Below are 6,578 nucleotides of genomic sequence, written 5' to 3'. Positions count from 1 at the left end.
ATCACAATATCATCTACATACACCACAAGAAATATGAAGCCAGCTTTAGTGCGCTGGTGAAACACCAAATGGTCGGTTTGACATCTCTTAAGACCAAATTTTAACGCCATCTCAGAGAATTTTCCAAACCAAGCTTGTGGAGATTGTTTCAATCCATATAGAGCCTTTTTAAGGCAACAAACAATGTGAAGATACTCCCCCTAAGCAACAAACCCAGGTGGTTGCTCCATATAAACCTCTTCTGCTAAGTCACCATGTAAAAAGGCATTTTTAACGTCTAACTGAAACAGAGGCCAATGTCTATTAGCAGCAAGAGAAATCAAAACACGAATAGAAGAAATCTTAGGGTCCGTTTGGATGGCGATAACGTTATATGTTATGGTTTAGTATGATATGAAAACAACCGTTTTGGTATTAGTATATTTTTAATAGAAATTGGATCCATGTTTAGTAACGATTGTTTTGTTTTTGATAATTGTATATCAGAAACATAATAACATGTTTGGTATTGTCATGCGTTTTAAAGAATCCGAAAACAAAACACGTTTGGGAAGTTAGTTTTGTTATCAAAAATTCTGAATCAATAACAGAAAACCTGTTTGGTAAAGACTGTTTTGCTTTTGTTTTGAAAAATTATATATATGAATACAATTATAAGTTTATATATAAATAGTTCATTTTTCTTTATGATTTGAGATAATTTGTTAAAATTAAAAAAAATATATATATTCTGCATTAGAGTTGGAAAAAAAAATTATGAATAAATTTATATGTATAATGGCAACCAAACTAAAAGAACAAAGCCATTTAGCAGATCTTTGCATTCCATTTATCTTTTTCTTTTGGCTTGCATTTCATTTAACTTTGTTTTGTTTTGTTTCATATATATATATATATATATATATATATATATATATATATATATATATATATTATATAAATTCATAATGAATGTAAGCAAGAGATCCTTGTAATTGAAACTAACAAGAAAAGCCAAAACATTGATCTTCTTGAATTGGTCAGAGTTGAGATTTAATGGACAGTGAAGCTTGTGAATAGTTTTACTTCACTGAGATTAGTTAGAAATTTTGTACTGGAGGTCCTTCAAATTGGTAATATACCATTTCCCCTTTTCTTGAGTATTTATTTTGATAACCGACTTCTGAATATTTCATACAATCTCCAACCATAAGCAGAATTGATAAATATGAATAAAGATTAAAAACAAGCAATCAAGGAAGATCCCTCTCTTACAAGACTGAACAACATTCACATATATACTTCCACTTATAGTTTTGCTTTGTACATCACAATCTTAAAAACTTGAGTGTTGCACCATTCACACATATACTTTCACATATAAGGAGCTAGACATTCCTTAAAAATAGTATGTGTGTACACACACACTTCATTACACTTACTTAAAATGTACACAAAACTGGAGATCACTAATATTCATTCCATAAAATGTACACCCACTTCTTTATACTTGCATAGGCCTCCATTTGATTAACTTAGAGATCACTAGCTTCCTGGAGTTGCAGCAACTGGAGAATGCTTCCTATCAATCCCACTGGACATTCCATAAAATATAAAGCAGAGTTAAATTCAATTTTTTTGATTTTTTTTTTTTTTTTTTCAAAAAATTCGGCATGATTTCCCCTTAAAAATTGACATTTCCAAAATTCCAAAACACAATATACACAAGGGACACCGCCCACAAAATTAATTCAATAAGGGACACCGCCCACAAAATTCATTTGAACAAGGGACACCGCCCACAAAATTCATTTAACAAGGGACACCGTCCACAAATTTAATTCAAGCAAGATATATCTAACCTTTTTTCAGGCTAAGCTGCAAATTTAGACTGTAAATGACCTCATGCAAAACAAAACACATGAACAATATTAGAGAAAAACAAAATAACATACGGTAGGAATGAAATAATTAGAAGTAGTAAGCAAGATATATCTAACCTTTTTTCAGGCTAAGTTATAAATTTAAAGTGTAAATGACCTCATGCAATTGGACAAATGGGTGTGTGTGATTACCTAGAGAAAGAAAATAAAAATAACAAATAACAAATAACAAATTTGATTTTTGATCTTGAAACCATGGTCGTACAGTATTGAATTGCCTTTGATGTGATTCCTTCAAAGAGCAGGTGATCATTGGCTCTCGGGACTTTGCAAGGAAAAAATAACCCAAAATTACCTTCTCAAATGATTATTTTACTCACTTCCTTAACTGAAAAGGAAAAGTTATTTAAAATAATGCAACTATCATATGCAAATCTAACATGCAGACAAGCACACACAATTCAAAGAAACACAAGTGCAAAGGCTAATGGTGAGATGAATAAATGCTTTGCATCTAAAACCCAATGCACGAAACAATCAGTTGTGTTGTGATCCACTTCTTTCCAAACTTTTCCCATTCTAGAATCATACAGCTATGTCCTTTTAAATTCACAGGTGACATTTTATTCAGAAATACGTAGCATGTGCATGTACTGCACTACTGCATAGCTTTGCCTTTGACAAGAGAGAAAAATAGATGAAAAGATATGCACAAAAATCCACCCAATAGGGATGCCAAGAATATTTTAGTCACTTTCAACAATATGTGTTTTCTGCTTTTCTGGAAAAAGAGAATAAACCATGGTTGAAAAAGAGTACTACTGCATATCTTACTAATCGCAATTTTAATTGAAAATAAAGATTAGGTTTAAAAATTGTCGAATAACATAAAATTAGCATAAATCTTAAAAAAAGAATCAATATATTAAACATTGAATTAAAGAGGGGGAGGGGGGAAGAAAAACTAGAAGTCTTGAATCTTAAAACATTAAACTCTCACCTCTCTAAAGTTGCTTCTTTTTCTCATTAACTTTACATAACTGTATATATAACTTGTGTAATGAATATATGTTGATGGGGTACCCACCAGAAATATATGTGTATCTGCTAATAAACTAAAGTACATCATAAGCTTAGCGAGAGATTAGATTGACAAGTTTGCCTTCCAAAATGGTGGATGTTCAGAAAGCAGATTCGTAATATAACTTTATAATTTTTTTAAAGAAAATGAAATCACCTGCTCATGACCTCTTATCTTCACAAAATCCCGCAACAATTCCCGCTTGTAGTGGCAATCACCACTTAGATGACCAACACGAATCTGTTTCACATGGAACATAGAGAAATGAATTACAGAAACTCCAACAAACTAACTGCAAGAAAATAGTCTGCTGGCATAGGGACGCAAACCTCGCTACAGGCATGATGAGCACAATTATACCAGTCTAAGTTTGCAGCACGACAGTCATCATATGCATGAATGAGCTCATGAATAACAACTTGATTGACCTCATCTTAAATGTTCATGTGATTACTACATACCACTATCTGAAAACCACAAAATATAGAAAGAGAAATGGCATAAGTATGTCAAAATGTAATCCAACAAAAAGAAGACAACACAGATCAGTACGAAACACTCTGATGAAGGCAGACACAAAATTGAAAAAGAAAAAAGAAAAAAGAAAAAGGATTTTTAAAAGAGAACAAATTTTACTATCGATCTTGATAATTGACAAAAGATAACTTGATCAATCAAGATGACTTTAGAAAGAAAAGGTGCCAAAAGTTTACCAAAATTGTTCAATCAAAAGATAGTTATACTTGACGATAATTCAGCTCCAGTGCCAACCATATCTCATTGACAATGTAAGTGATCATTCACACACTAGACCACCAGGTTCAAGGGAATAAGCAGAAAGATAGTAGTATTTCATTATTTAGACTCCACCTTTAACATATTGAAGTATGTATTTGGTTAAGCAACTTTTATCACACACGAAAATTCAAATGAAATTTGAAAAGTTATACTTTGGCTTAAATTTAAATGTGTGAATTTCAAAGGTACCACAAAATTTGGAGAGTGGATGAACAATTAATTAATAATTCACTACAAGATTTGTGCTTTCCAAAATTAATCTTTCAATTCAGGTCTTTGGATCAAATAAGTTTCAGGCACAAAAACTTTAAAATCGTCATGATGTAATCAGAAACAACTTGTAATCACTAAGAAGTGACTGGGGTCATAATTTGAGCTTGGTTTTTGATAAGTATTTGAAACCTATACTAAAAGATTAAATTCATACCTACAAATGAGTCTTTGACATTGAAATTTATTTGTTCAGTTGAACAGAAATGTGTACATCGATATAAGAGTATAACAGAGAGAATTATTACCCCCTCAGCCCGGACGTAACCGCCACTGATTTGCTTGTCACAATGAACGGCCTTGATGAACTTATCCCTAATACTGCATCCAGATTTCTCCAAATGTTCCTTCAATAATTTGAAACCCCAAAATCGCATACAAAAATGTGTACATCGATATAAGAGTATACAAAAGCCTCGAACTACCTCGCACAACGACTGATGAACTGAGAAGGGTTGAAGTTGAAACCCCAAAATCGCATCAAAGAGATGCACGAAAACAGAGACAAATCATACAACAGACATAGATCTGAGAATCGAGAATCTGGATTTTGCTACTGTGTATATATAGAGAGAGAGAGAGACAGAGGGAAAGAGCACCTGAAAGAGCGTCGATCTGTGGTTGCGAACAACTCTAGGGTTTCAGATTCGGGTCACAGAAATACATAACAGAGAGAGGATTGAGCTGAAAACCAAGTACGGGAGGGTTGATCGATCTGTATCCTAGCAACGACGATGTAAGGAAGGTTGAGATAGATCTAACTAGCTACGAAGGTGTAAGAAAAAGGATGTCGAATACTTGTCGCCCATGAAATCGCCTGCAAAGGAGCTGCGTGATGAGAGAGAAAATGACGATGAAAAATGGTAAGTTTTCTGATATGTGATTTTTTATACTTGATATCACCGCTACAGTTAAACGAGGGTTGATATGGCCGCTACAGTATACCATATCACCCAATATCAACAATTCTTTGATATGGGTTTTGGCCCAAATCTCATAATGTTTTTACATTGTTTAATATCACATCAGCTCACTCCAAACATGATATTGGCCCAAAAATGAAACCAAAACATGAAAACAATAACAGATATGGGCCTTCAAACAGGCCCTTAGCAACGGGAGAAAATGTCTCGTCATAGTCAATACCATAAGTTTGGATATAACCTTTGGTAACAAGACGTGCTTTTAAACGCTCAATAGACCCATCTGGAAGATACTTCATAGTATATACCCAGCGACAACCAACAGGTTTGACATCCGGAGGTAATGGAACAAGATCCCACATGCCACTCTTATGCAAAGCATCCATTTCATCTTGCATTGCTTTCCTCCGGCCCAAATCAGATAACGCATCGTGCACAGTCTTAGGTACGAATGTAGTAGACAACTTAGAGGAAAAACAGGAGAATGATGGCGATAAGAAATTATAAGAGACATAATGAGCAATGGGATGGTTAGTAACACATGAGTGATGAGCTTTACGAAGTGCAATAGGTAAGGAATCAGACACAGTGGAAGGCGCCGGATCCAAAGACTCTGAAGACGATAGAGGAGGCACGACAACAGATGGCTTTGGTCTTTGAGTGTACACCTGTAACGGGACAGATGAAGGAACAAGAGATCGAGGTTGAAGAGAGAGTGAGGGAAGAGGAACGACAGAAGGAGGTGACTCAAGAGTGATATCAAGAAGTGAATCAGTATCTGAAAAATATGGGATGGACTCAGAAAACGTTACATCTGCGCTAATAAAGTACCGTTGAGAAACAGGACTATAGTAGCGATAACCTTTATAAGAGCGCAGCGGAAGCGTGGTGGGCCCATAACCCACAGGTCCCAGGATCGAAACCTGGCTCTGATACCATATTCAAAGTTATATATATGTGAGAGAGAGAGAAGTTTCAGACTTGTATATATTCATCATCCTCAAACCTAATAAAGTGTACAAGGCTTATATAAAGAGTACAAGTCTTACTTAACTACACAAGGGCCCTTATCAACTTTCTGTAATTACATAACGGCCCAACACTTACTATCTTTGCTGCCAAGAACATTCGGAAGCGTTAAAATTGTTAGAATGTTTTATATATATATTATATATATATATATATATATTACTTAACTACACAAGGGCCCTTATCAACTTTCTGTAATTACATAACGGCCCAACACTTACTATCTTTGCTGCCAAGAACATTCGGAAGCGTTAAAATTGTTAGAATGTTTTATATATATATTATATATATATATATATATATATATAATATATATATATATAAAACATTCTATATATATATGTTCTTGGCAGCAAAGATAGTGTTGATAAAACCAGAACGCCCAAGTCTAGCATCTTTCCTTCGCTGGCTGTTATAGTAATTTTGCTCCAAATTTCCAATCTAGTCCAAGTAATTTTGCTCCAACAAACACCATTCATAGATTTTTTAAAAAAAATCTGCCCTTCACCTTACAATCAACCCCATGAACATACAAAGGCTGATAATCTCTGGGAAGAACCATGAATATCCACCTCGACCATAACCCTAACAATTAATCTATCTATATATATATAT

The 6,578-nt window shown here is 34.1% G+C and overlaps 1 pseudogene; it reads right to left on the bottom strand.

Moving 5' to 3' along the window:
• Positions 1-2,870: 2,870 nt before the first annotated feature.
• Positions 2,871-4,388, bottom strand: LOC132272697 (mitochondrial inner membrane protease ATP23-like; annotated as a pseudogene).
• Positions 4,389-6,578: the final 2,190 nt, after the last annotated feature.

Source organism: Cornus florida, unplaced genomic scaffold (assembly GCF_030987335.1).
Source record: "Cornus florida cultivar Cherokee Brave unplaced genomic scaffold, ASM3098733v1 CherokeeBrave_3.0.0_Hap2_Chr01, whole genome shotgun sequence".
Lineage (NCBI taxonomy): Eukaryota > Viridiplantae > Streptophyta > Magnoliopsida > Cornales > Cornaceae > Cornus > Cornus florida.
This window is presented reverse-complemented; position numbering and strand designations above follow the sequence as displayed.